Source organism: Rhipicephalus sanguineus, chromosome 5, assembly GCF_013339695.2.
Source record: "Rhipicephalus sanguineus isolate Rsan-2018 chromosome 5, BIME_Rsan_1.4, whole genome shotgun sequence".
Classification (NCBI taxonomy): Eukaryota; Metazoa; Arthropoda; class Arachnida; order Ixodida; family Ixodidae; genus Rhipicephalus; species Rhipicephalus sanguineus.
This window is the reverse complement of record NC_051180.1, coordinates 49,052,826-49,066,405: the sequence shown is the minus strand read 5'-3', so window position 1 is coordinate 49,066,405 and position 13,580 is coordinate 49,052,826. Positions and strand designations below refer to the sequence as shown.

At 47.9% G+C, this 13,580-nt stretch overlaps 1 protein-coding gene across 1 annotated transcript in view; it reads left to right on the top strand.

Moving 5' to 3' along the window:
• The first annotated feature begins 289 nt into the window (after positions 1-289).
• LOC125758593 (uncharacterized) overlaps positions 290-13,580 on the top strand; it is a 54,007-nt gene continuing 40,716 nt past the window's right edge. Inside the window, exon 1 of the mRNA XM_049415930.1 lies at positions 290-497. The gene's annotated coding sequence lies outside the window, so the exon portion shown is untranslated. The remainder of the gene's footprint in view (positions 498-13,580) is intronic.

The window sequence follows — 13,580 nt, the reverse complement described above, 5'->3', positions numbered from 1 at the left end:
TAAGAACATGTACTGCGCAGTTCGAGCGAACATGGTCCCCCATTGCAGAAAAATTCAGTTTTCTCAGACCAAGTGGTCTACAAACCTTTGACACCAGCTGTGCAACATTGTGTAACGTCACACGTGTGACGGTACTTTACATTTTTATCGCAGGAGCGTCATATCAGGCCCACACAGTGCACTTGTCGTACATCCTTGACTGCACACAGTATACAAGAATAATAACAGAGCCAGATAATTGGATTGGTGAAGACAAAGAGCTTCCCACTCAATATTAGGGAAGGAGGAGAGGAACTAACAAGGTAACAGAAAATTGGTGAGAAAGAAACAATCAGTCCAAACACGCGATCGGAACCGGTCACCAATGCACCACGCCACGCAAAATCAATGGGTCACATGCATCGTAATGGACATTAATTAAGGCCAAAGCCATTCTTGCCTTCGGCACGTCACCGATTTCATAAACGGGGCACGGCGCCAGCTGCTTTAATAAGGTTGTGAGTAAATATTTTTCTCTGTCAAGGCAAATACTTAATCTTCGCAGGGATAAAACGTTGCCGGGCCGCACATTGAAGCGGTTTTCTTGTTTTATTTTCTTACGGATGGTATCTTTTTTTTTTTTAGTACTCGCATCGCATGGAAAGGTTTTGAAATTATTTTATTGCAAGCGTTCCTTGCATTCATTCGGCAGCGAACTGGTGGTGCCGGGCACGAAGGACACCGCACCATCGAAGACGCTACGTCAGTGTTCTATCACATAGAAAATTGTGAGCTGTTCCACGCTGTGAAAGTGAATGGCCAGCGACGCTGTTTAGCACACGGCACAGTGTGACCATGATTTTTGAACCACAGCCGATCACACGCCCCGCAGTTAAATCTGAAGCGTCTGTACAGTAAGCTCCTTTCGAATTTAGTGTTTACTATTTTAGCGTTTTCCAATTGAGCAGCAAGGTGCTTGCATCTTTCTGCCTCATTCTCCGTTTCGAGATGCGTCGTCTTGTCTGGCTTGCCGCATACTCTTAGCGCTTTCTGCACGATCTTAATTGGTGTTTGCCGCCTGGGTGTTCCAGTTTTAGTGGACCGGTGGAGAGAGGTGGGCTTTGCCTAACTGGTGTCGCACATGCGTTTTTGTTGACGGACAGGCAAAATACACGGAACCCTAGCCAGATACACCTTCGCTCTAAAAAGAGCACTGTGGATAATACATGAAAGCAATTTCTCAAATTGTACAACTCTCCCGCTCTATTCTCTGCCTACGCTACCTATGTTTGGAGTGGGTAGTCGGTCGTTTGATCGTCGAATTGTTGCTTGATAAGCATTTGAACTAGGCTTCACCAAACAGACGCTCAGTATCGACCGACGAAATGGTAGCCGCGTGTGTTCACCGGTGTAATAAGGTAACGATGTAGAGTGCAGGACAATAAATGCTTGATGTAAAAGAGCATGGTATTCAACTCAAATCTTTTCTTTGATTTACGGAAATATTCTACATATGAGCCACCCATACACACACACACACCCCTTTCTTGGGCTTTTTAGTACGCGCCCGTACGTAATCCCCCGGAATGGATGCGTCCTGCTGGGACACTGAAATATATTACGCGTAAATGCAGTAAAACACTTTGTCGTACTTCGCTACGGTTCATCACACTTCCTTCCACATGTATCGTGCGTTTCTATCGTCCTCATGGCATTGGTCCGTCAACACTGTGCCTCCGCATAATCTTTTGCTTTGTGTTTAGGTACAACTAATGATCAATGAACTGCATAATCATGAACACCTTTTGAAGTATACATAGTACGAAAGTAAGCACCAGTCATATTTATTAACTTTAGTAATATAGCACTTAAATAACAGATTCGCTGAAACATCCTTAATTCGCATGGTTTCCAGCCAGCGTTGATGGACCTTCATCTTACGTTGCGCTATTAGTCCTCACATCTCTACTTGGCCAAGCCGGGTTTTCTGAACATAACACGTTAGAAGCAAGAATGCGCGCAGAAATTTCGTTTCTCAAGCTGTAATAGCAAGCTGGCTCGTCCCAGTTCTCGGGCTTTCTTCTCAGCAAGCCACTTTTCGCTTCAAACGCGGCCGCATTGCTTGCATTTCTCGAGATTTCGTCGTCGGTTTGCGCTCGTTTCGAGGACTTTCTGCCGGCGCTGCAGCTGTATAGCACTACGCGCATTCCGCATAACGCCGCTGGTGCTCGTTATGTGCCTATCCCACGCTTCGTCGCCTCGCTAGCGTCTTGCTTTCCTGCGTGGCGCTGAAAAGAGAGCGGCGCCAGCAAAAGCTTTCTGGGCGCTTATGTAACTCCTGTAGGATGAAACCTTCTTTCTTACCCCCCCCCCCCCCCCCCACCACCACTCCGCCCCGAGGGTCTGGTCCTCATTTACGCTTTGCGTTGGCGTCATTACGCCGGATCCGTGACTCTCATTACACGACTGACGCGGAGAGAACGGTGACTCGACGACCCTACACTTCTGCAAGCGGCAGTAAAATATATGCATATAGCCGTTGCGCTATCGGCAGAAGGTATAAGAGCAATGACTTCGACAGCTCGCTCGTCATTACGATGCGTGGTGCTGTTTTATGCAGCACCAGGCGCTGGATTGCAGGGGTGCACGTACAGTTCGCTTCATGTAGGCGAGGCTTGCACTCTATACTTTCTAACTTCTTACCACTCACTTCTTCCAAAATCATACAAAAGGAAAAGTAAGCTGTTCGTGTCGTTTATTTTGTCCTTAAGTTCCAGGGAGCATCGCTAAATGAGATAGAAGGGGCAGGGATTTGCTTAACGAACAGTGCAATTAAATAATGGAACGTTTACAATGGTGCACGATTGTATAAAATAGGGTAAATCGGATACGAAGAACGACAAAAAAAGAAAAGGGACGGTAGGCTGGAGTGAATGAAAAGTATGCTCGGGAACTGTATACATTTCTGTAGGAAAATTGTAGCGCAAGACAACGCAAGGATCGACAAAGAACACGGAACTGGCGCTAATTTCCAACTGATTTACGCTAAAACAGTTCAAGTTGTCTTGCGCTACAATTTTCCTATAGAAATATTGAACCAACTAGCCCAAGAAAACGTTTTCCTATGCTTATAAAAGTTGCTTAGTTAACAGGGCCGAATTCACAAAACTCCTCTTTCATAAGCACGTTTTTCCATTGGTCAGCCGGCCTGACTAATGATATGCCCCGCATCGTGATTGGCTGAAATATTCTCTTAAGAAAATTTCTTTTTGCGTGCGACGTTTTTTGTGAACACGGTGCCAGTTCCCTGGGTGTTTTACGGTCGGTGCATGAAACTGCGTATTAGGGAAGGCCATCTATGTGGATTAGTACTATTGACATGAAGAAAAAGAGTCCTCGACCACGTTTACCATTATATGTTACTAAAATAATGCAATCGATTGCACTAGCAGCGCACTCCGAAGGTAAGTGAGCGTTACCTGAAGTGTAATCACTTACATATACGCTAATTATATTTCAAGCTGTATTAACAGCCCACTAACATCGTACAAATGCAATAGATAGAGCAAGCTGGCCCGGCTCCTTCATCGCGTTCATTTCAGCACTTCGCACTTCGTCCATCTTCTCTTCACAATTACTTTATAATTTTATCGCGGCTTATCTTCCTTTACCTTCCTGTAAGCGTCGTTAGCAGGGACATTGAAAACTGGATCACTATGTGGGCTTGAGAGACGGGCGTTGTTGTGACATACGAATAGGAGACACTATTAATCGCATCTAATTAGCTACGTTCAACTTTGGCTTGTCGTTACGTGCTGCAAAGTCTTTTTTTTTTGTCATACAATGACAGAGAGACTAAAGGTGCACAAAGAAAGAGAAGTCGGCCTCGCCTATAGACCCGCAGTGCAGAAGGGAGACCGGTAAAGAAAAGAACGATGGAACAACGACGAGAGGTTATGAATAACGTTGTGCCAACTATCGTGACTCGTCACCAGAAGACTGACTACATGTAACCGTGACTACGCTGTTGCCGTCGGGCCAAGGACCTAAGATAAGTTAATCCGATAACGGTCTGGTACCAATGTGCGCGACGGAAGAAAACAGCTTCTCTCGACGTCGCGCGTACGCTGGACGCATGCAAACATGTTTTCAACCGTTTCTTGCACCTGACAGTTCGCAAGTGGGACCAGCGTAGTTGCAGGATATGCTATCTGTGTCATAACTCGTGAGTGCGACACCAAAACGAGTCAGTTGAATGAAACTGTTACATTTGGCCGCGGGATCGTATCCCGGTCGCGGCGGCTGCATTTCCATGAAGGCTATATGCTAGAGGCCCGTGTGCTTAGACTTCGGTGCACGTTAAAGAACCCCAGGTGGCCGAAATTTCCGGAGCCCTCCGCTACTGCGTCCCTCAAAATCATATCGTGGTTTTGGGACGTAAAACTTCCACATTTATTTATTATTATACTACGCTCCCTTTCAGTTTGTGAGGTCAAAAAGCAAAACTAGAGCAGACATGAGATCTGGGGTACCAAGCCGAATCAAACGTTCCCTCCTCAGTCGGCGAATCAAAGCAGCAATGCAGAAATATTCATCTTACTCGGTCGCCAACACGACGTCCCAGCGTTCTAGACAGAATCGTTGGCGCCTGTACTTTTTTTGCCATAAGCTCGGGTCTATTTCTCGCCGCGGCTGTCAATGCCCTCTCGATCAGCGGCGCACAAGCGCTACAGATCGGCCAACTACTCGCAGCGAGGATATACGTGGATCTGCTCACTGCTGCTCTTGCCTATCGTCACTTTATTTTTATTAGATGCGAAGTATCTTAAGGCGGAGCTCAGTCCGGTAGTGGTGTGCGGTGTGACCACCCTTACTGCGCATGCACATACCCTCTCCACACACCTCCTCTCCACTCCCCCTCACCATTCCTCCTGTCATCTACCCTCTCCCACTTCCCTTTCCACTCATCCTCTCCACTCTTCCTCTGAAACGCGTGCTAGACATGCCGAAATTCTCTCCTGCGCAACGCCGCGATGAGCCAAAGCCACCTATTTTTTTTCTAGGTGGCTTTGGATGAGCTCAAGCGCATGCGCCTCCCCTCCCCTTCTCTCTCCTCTCCTACGCTGCCCCCTCTCGCCCGCCTGTCGACCGCGTCGCGTTCCACGACGCGAGCTCGGTAGCATGCCCAACGAACGCCAACGGAACGCGATCGTGCAAGTGCTCCCGCTTCGCATCAACTTATGGTCCCCTTTAGCGGAAGATGGTGTAATTTTTTCTTTATTTTTATTTTTATTTTTATTTTTATTTTCGCTGCATATTCCGCACCGTGTGCCCGCCTTTCCCGTCGCACGTGGCGCGTGTCGTCGTCTTCGAGGGTGGCGCGTGGCTTGTATTTTGGGAAACGACCCGACGTGTCGGGCCCGAGTGCGGCAGCAGCGGGCGGCACGCATCTTTTCTCATAAACTGACTCTCTGCGAGCTGTTTGTTTTTCTTCGCCCGCTTTCGGAACAAGTACCGCGCGAGCGCGATGAGCTCTAGGCATGGGGGGGGGGGGGTAGGGATGGTAAAATCGATGAACGATTATTCGATTAATCGATTAAAGGTAAACAATTAATCGATTAAGCGTAATCGATTTCCTGCTTTCGATTAATCGAATTAATCGATTAAAACTACTCGATTAATCGATTACGGCACCCCCCACTCCGCCCCCAACCTCGCCTCTTGGCCGGAGCGCATGAGTGCGAGGCGCGCTATCCTGAGACGCAGATGCCGTGCACAGCGCCTCTCTTTCTTTTACTGCTTTCACTACAGCGCATATTTCTGCGCTAGCAGAACGAGCCCGGAGCTGGCGGCGGCCATAGCCCATAGAGAAAGATGTGAACTCGCTCTGATCTCCGTCGCGTACGGCGTCCAACTCCTAGCACTCGCCAATGCTTCAAGCCCGGGCAGGAGACGGCTCCACCCATCGAGGCAGAAATGAACTTGCCCGCTTCTCTCAGGCTCACAGTCTTCTGCTGCTACTGCCTCATACGTGCCAGCGCGTCGTCTTGTTGCTTATTTTGTTCGTGTTCGTTTTTTGCCGCGCTGTTTCATCGTGTTGCCGCATAAACTTATCTCTCCTTACATTTGATAAATGAGTAGTTTTCGTCGCCTGTAGTGCCAATCGCAACTTTCTTTGTATTTTATTCAACCCTCAGATTTTACTCGTTTCATGTGTAAGTGCGGCATTGCTTACTTCTTGACTCATATATCTTATTTCCTGATTGGTTCTTAGTGCCGTTGTGTTTTAAACTTTAGCAAACAAAATATTCTTTACCAATGAAAGAGAGAGGAAAAATATATTATAAGGCAGAGAGGGTGGTCTGAGCTAGTACGCCGCTGCCTGCTACTCTGCACCGGGGAAAATGCAACGGGGGAAAAAGAGTGATGAAGTACGATGATGGGGAGAGGATTAGGTAATCCGTATATACATAATAAGACATGTTTGCTAGCGTAAATAGGACAAAGACGCTAGTAAACATCTTTTATTATGCTGTATACAAACTAGCCCAACTGTCCGTCTTATAAGGTATATACTACTTTCATAATTGTTCAGCTAGCTTTCCTTCGATGCAGTTAGCCCAATTAATGACAGCTAGTCGCTTCTTCAAACGGAGTGTTCCAGTGCGGTTTGCTTGCGCTGGGACGCGGAAAATGTAGACTCGGCTCTCTTGACACGAACACGCGTAATAGACAGCACGTGCAACTGCGACCGCGTCTCTACTTGAAGCACGAATGCTGCTGCCGTTAGTTGAGACAAAATGTAGCGCAGGAATGCGCACTCGCGCATTGTGAAGAGGGTCTTATAGACCCTTTATGTAATCCGCAACATTACGCGTCCATTTATCGAATGTCTAGCATCCAGTGCATTACTGTTGAAGAAGTGACCTTGTAGCACTTAGTATTACTGTATGGTCGCATATAGATGCCCCCGTCTTCTGCTGTGACAAGAAAGGACAGTCGCGAAATTTATGTTGTAATGTCTGATACACTAGATAGCGCTCACAGTTAAGGCTGTACGTATACGATTGAAAAGGTGCGAGTGGCTCCGCCTTAAGGCAACGATCGGATGAAACCTGCGGAGTATACTGGCGCAGCTGCTGTTTATTCTAGCCGGGAGGCAGAAACTCATGTCACTCCCGCAGTTGCCTGTTCCGATGGTCTCTTTGAGGCCAGTATGTTTCTGTGTAATCTCTGCATGGGTGACCTCAAGGAAAAGATCGCGTCAGTCCGCAATTATATTACTATGTAGGGCTTCCACAATATCTAACCGACACACCGAGAAAACATGCCGTGCTTACGAGAGCGAGCGTCTTATTTAATTTCTCTTCCTCCTCTTCTCTCTTTTACCTTTCTCGGGATTTCCTCACCCTCCGCCACACTGTATGTTTCAGCTGCTACTTTCCAACCAGTGTGGTCCCCGAACGCGCCTCCGGTTTCGATGAGCTCGAGTAGGCAGGCTTCGAGAAAATACGACCTGCTGCCGAATAGTCCAGGGATATGATGGCCACAGATGCTTGAATCCGCGACATCAACCAACGACGACGGGCCCCTTGTGTCCAGTGTGCGAAAGTGGGAATTTTGGCACATTGGACACAAGGTGGCCGTCGTCGACACTTTGAAAAGTGGGAATTTTCTCTCGTCAGCGCGTCTGATAAAAAGATTTGGGTCCATATCAAAGACGAACGATTCCTCCCAAACAAAGAGATGTAGGTTTTAAAGCATCCACAAAAAGTGTCGATTAATCGATTAATTGATTAAAACATTCCGTTGAAAGCAATTAATCGATTAAAGGCTAAATCGATTAACGATTAACGATTAATCGATTAAAAATTTTAATCGACCATCCCTAGGGGGGGGGGGGAGGAGGGGGGGGCTTTCGCCTTACTCCTTGCCTTTGGCCAGCTTTCTGCACTCTCCCTCCATTTATCTCTCACTTTCTCTGTTTTCTCGTCGTCGCCGCATGCTTTTCGTGGAAGGCCCCGTTCGCCTGGCCCACACACGCGAGACGCTAGCTGGGACGAAGCTCCACCCTCCTCCGGGGAGGCGGGAAATTCAAACGAGGCACGAAGCGCGCTCGCGGTTCCCCGATCGTTAGGCATTCGTAGGCCTGCAACACGCAGCAGCAATCGGAGTCATAAAATGGCGAGGACGGACACAGCTAGGGCCAGTCACCAACCACGCTTAATGACGAGACGACTGGTCAATATGTGCTAGCTTATTTGTCCTTTAAAACAGTGACAAGTGATTGAATTTCCGACAGTGTTTGTGTATGTTTACACCTTGCATGAGTGGGAGCAAACGTGTAATCGCTCCCGCCTCAACAGTGAACCATTCCGCTATGTTTGCTTGCTTGCTGTACTGAGCAATCATGTGTAGAGAGACATAGGCGTACATCAAAGTGCAGTTAGTCGATATTTTGTCGAAATAATTAAATTCGGGTATACTTATGGGTCACTCCACTTGGTTTGTGTATGTTTTTTTTTCTCGTTTATATTTTTTGTAGACATAATACGCTGCTTGTTGGCGCAATGAGTATACGTATGTATGTGCAAATGGGTAGTGAAAGCTGTTTAACTATGCGCTGGTATGGCCGGCTCTAGTGTAGCCTACCTTAATTATAATATTTAGGGCTTAACGTCCCAAAACCACGATATGATTATGATAGACGCCGTAGTGGAGGGCTCCGGAAATTTCGACCATCTGGAGTTCTTTAACGAGCACCTAAATATAAGCACGCGGGCCTCAAGCATTTTCGCCTCTATCGAAAATGCAGCCGCTGCGACCGCGATTCGATCCCGCGACCTTCGGGTCCGCAATCGATAGTGTAGCCTACCTTCCCAAGCAGGAAAATAATTAATCAACAACAACGTAATTTCAAGTGTCTTACCGTCGAAAAGTATAATCCTGTTGTAAGGCAAGTCATAGCGAGAAATTCCGTATCAGTTTTGGTCGCCTGGATTTGTTTAAAATTGAAATCCACAAGCAATTTTGCGCCTCCATCACAACGCGTTCACCGGATCCCGGATGAAAACCTGCGAGCTGGAACTCAGCAGCGCTGTGCAATGAGCTACTATACCACGAACAGCCAAACTTAATCTGAGCCCCTTCACAACACGGCACTTAGAAGACTTTAGTTTGCCTCATATACCTGCATTAGTTTTTTTCTTCTTTAGAAGGCTGTTCTTTCCTGAGTCATCACGTCTGTGGGAAAACTGATCTTCGGCACACCATCTAATGGCACCCGAGAAAAGAGACACAAAAGAAAGCATCCATGTCATTTATTCACCGAAACGTTCTCATCTTCCTCGCCCTTGAGGAATTCATTCGATGCACGTGAATTCTCCGCGGGAGGCTCAAACAATTTAAAACAAGGTCAACAGAAGGTTGCGGATCGTTGCGTGCGGCTTGAAATGCCAAGTAGGGAGCTTGACATACGGGCCACTACTGTCCCATCCCCTGTTCACGACGTAGGTTTCAGCACTCCTCCACTGATGACATTGTGACGGCGCCAATAAGGGGAGATAGATGAAGAGAACGACAAACTCTGTTGCTAGCAAACACGAAGTATAAATTCTAAATTTCCCCACTTATTTCTAAATTTCCCCTACTTAGCAAATACGACGTGTCTATGGCTGTCTCGGCAATCCCTCATCTCTACAAGCCTTCATTTGTAAATAGAAACTGATTACTCGTAACAATATTAGAACGTAACACTGAAAACCTCTGAAATTGTTCACATGGTGCTTAGAACGTTTCAGAAGTTATTTCCAAAGTTTCTCGGCCTTTCATGTCGAATAGTCTATCCCGGGCAAAAATTGTCCGCTGCCTGCTTTTCCAGTAGTTTCTGTCTCGAGAGATTTCGGAGAAACGTCGAAAGGTGAACAAACGGCACAACGGTGCGAGTGCCCGTTTGTCGGGAGCGGCATCGTTGAAGACGTCTCTGACAGGAAGCGGAGCTGGCAGTTAACCCTCGGGCAGGGACGAGACACGGCAGTGATTGTACGTCTACGCCGATGCGAGGCCCTATATGTACGCACTTCGTCGCATCTTATAATGGTTTCCATTCACGCAACCCGTCGGTGCGTACGAGCACCCTGTAAGCCCTGTTTCGTTTCTTCCTTTTCTGGCGCCCACCATGTTGGGTTATGCCGTACAATAGCACCGTATTGTGCCCGAAATAGGCTCGCGCACTACACTGGGCGAGTAGAGAGTGCAACTCCTTCGCGGAAGTTATCTTCCCCGCGAGATATATCGTACGTCGGCCAGCGTACAGCTGAAACGCACGTAGTGGGGAAGACAGCCGGAAGAGAGATCTCTTCAATGACCAAACGGAAAGGGTAAGGGGAAAATTGCTTGTACATTTGGATGTGAACGCACACAGACGCGCATTTGTGATAATTATTCGCACTGAAGGCATCGCTCAGTGAGCGTTTGATTTCCGAAGTAACAAAAGCTTGGAGGACGCTTGCACTTCGCCTTGAAGAGTAGAACGCGAAAGCGAAATCGGGCCCCGTGCCCATAGACTTCTCAACTGCTAGCCTAGCTTCGGTTCTCGGTGCGCGCCTGATCCGTGCCGCATGGAAACGAACGTCTGTGTGCGTAACATTGGTCGTTTCAAAGTATCCTATATAGATTGCCTACTGCAAGTACAGTTGCACAGTGTCCACTACGCCATAACTCCCTTTTGCGAATGAGTGGAGGGCCCACCACGCGTCCGTAAGGCAACACGCGAACCTACGCATCTGCTCATTTTGTTTATGCTTTTGTTGCTGATGATGATGGTTAAATGTGTTTGAGTGCTTGTAATGGGTGGGCCTTTTAAAACACCCGCTCGTTGCTCAATTCACATGTTTTGACGCCTGGCGCGAGTCTACGCTTCTGCCACGCAGTATTACATGCTTTAAGGAGGCTCCTCCCACTAGAAGACATCCATATAGCGTTTTTTTTTTTTTGAAGCTGTTTCGAGCAATGCCGTGGCTCTGTGGTAGAACACCTGCTTCCCGCGCAGAAGGCCTGGGTTCGATTCTCATTCAAACCATAGATTTTCTATTATTTATTTTGTTTGCATCTTTCTCGATTGTTCGGTCGCGGACAACGCTGATTTTTCGCTCTCAACCAACGACGCCGACGCCGGAATTTCTCCGAAACGAGCTCTTTAACGCTATCGCGTTAAAACCTGCGCGCTCTGAGGAGCGACAATGAAATATCGCACTCGCGCTTAAGAGCTGGTCATTTCAGGGTAAAGAAAGTGAAGTTACCAGGTTTCTGTCCGCTGGTAAAGTCGCCAGCTGATTCATTCCCATTCTTAAACAACACCACGCTGCTGCGTTTCTGTAGAAGTAGCATAAGCGGGCGCACAGGTGGACAGGAGCTTGAAGAGAAGTAAAGAGCACGAAGGTAAATACAAAAAATGCAAACACGTGCAAGCGTTCATCATGTCTACAATATTTCACTAAAGTCAGTCGATCTCAGGAGCCCCTTGCTACACTGTACTATATAAGACTATGTTCTGCTCTGCTAGCGTGCCTGGATAGCCGAGTGGTTAGGACACTCGCCTTCGGATCCAGGGCACGCGGGTTCGAATCCCGCCTCATGAACAACTATTTTCCAGCAAGAATTTTTGTACTTCTCTTTCTTTCTTGCTTTCTTGCTTTGTTTCTTCCTTTCTTTCTTTTTTTTTTTCACACTCACCCTCTCCACCCGTGCTCATGCCACTTCCTGTGGCATCTACCTCTCCTCTCCATCCTCTCTTCCGCTTTCCCTGAAACGCGCCACTCTTCCTCTGAAACGCAAACAGGGTGGCGCGTGGCTTGTATTTGGGAAACGACCCGACGTGTCCTGCCGAAAATGTGAGCGCAAGCCACCTATTTTTTTAAGCTAGTGGCGATTTTTTTTCTTTGCGCTATGATGGCAGCGCCCGCTCCCCTTCTCTCTCCTCCTCCTACGCTGCCCCCTCTGCCTGTCGACCGCGTCGCGTTCCACGACGCGAGCTCGGTAGCATGCCCAACGAACGCCAACGGAACGCGATCGTGCAAGTGCTCCCGCTTCGCATCAACTTATGGTCCCCTTTAGCGGAAGATGGTGTAATTTTTTCTTTATTTTTATTTTTATTTTTATTTTTATTTTCGCTGCATATTCCGCACCGTGTGCCCGCCTTTCCCGTCGCACGTGGCGCGTGTCGTCGTCTTCGAGGGTGGCGCGTGGCTTGTATTTTGGGAAACGACCCGACGTGTCGGGCCCGAGTGCGGCAGCAGCGGGCGGCACGCATCTTTTCTCATAAACCGACTCTCTGCGAGCTGTTTGTTTTTCTTCGCCCGCTTTCGGAACAAGTACCGCGCGAGCGCGCTGAGCTCTTGGCATGGGGAGGGGGGGGGGGGGGGGGAGGGGGGGGGGCTTTTGCCTTACTCCTTGCCTTTGACCAGCTTTCTGCACTCTCCCTCTATTTATCTCTCACTTTCTCTGTTTTCTCGTCGTCGCCGCATGCTTTTCGTGGAAGGCCCCGTTCGCCTGGCCCACACACGCGAGACGCTAGCTGGGACGAAGCTCCGCCCTCCTCCGGGGAGGCGGGAAATTCAAACGAGGCACGAAGCGCGCTCGCGGTTTCCCGATCGTTAGGCATTCGTAGGCCTGCAACACGCAGCAGCAATCGGAGTCATAAAATGGCGAGGACGGACACAGCTAGGGCCAGTCACCAACCACTCTTAATGACGAGACGACTGGTCAATATGTGCTAGCTTATTTGTCCTTTAAAACAGTGACAAGTGATTGAATTTCCGACAGTGTTTGTGTATGTTTACACCTTGCATGAGTGGGAGCAAACGTGTAATCGCTCCCGCCTCAACAGTGAACCATTCCGCTATGTTTGCTTGCTTGCTGTACTGAGCAATCATGTGTAGAGAGACATAGGCGTACATCAAAGTGCAGTTAGTCGATATTTTGTCGAAATAATTAAATTCGGGTATACTTATCGGTCACTCCACTTGGTTTGTGTATGTTTTTTTTTTCTCGTTTATATTTTTTGTAGACATAATACGCTGCTTGTTGGCGCAATGAGTATACGTATGTATGTGCAAATGGGTAGTGAAAGCTGTTTAACTATGCGCTGGTATGGCCGGCTCTAGTGTAGCCTACCTTAATTATAATATTTAGGGCTTAACGTCCCAAACCACGATATGATTATGATAGACGCCGTAGTGGAGGGCTCCGGAAATTTCGACCATCTGGGGTTCTTTAACGAGCACCTAAATATAAGCACGCGGGCCTCAAACATTTTCGCCTCTATCGAAAATGCAGCCGCTGCGACCGCGATTCGATCCCGCGACCTTCGGGTCCGCAGTCGATAGTGTAGCCTACCTTCCCAAGCAGGAAAAATTATTAATCAACAACAACGTAATTTCAAGTGTCTTACCGCCGAAAAGTATAATCTTGTTGTAAGGCAAGTCATAGCGAGAAATTCCGTATCAGTTTTGGTCGCCTGGATTTGTTTAAAATTGAAATCCACAAGCAATTTTGCGCCTCCATCACAACGCGGTCACCGGATCCCGGATGAAAACCTGCGA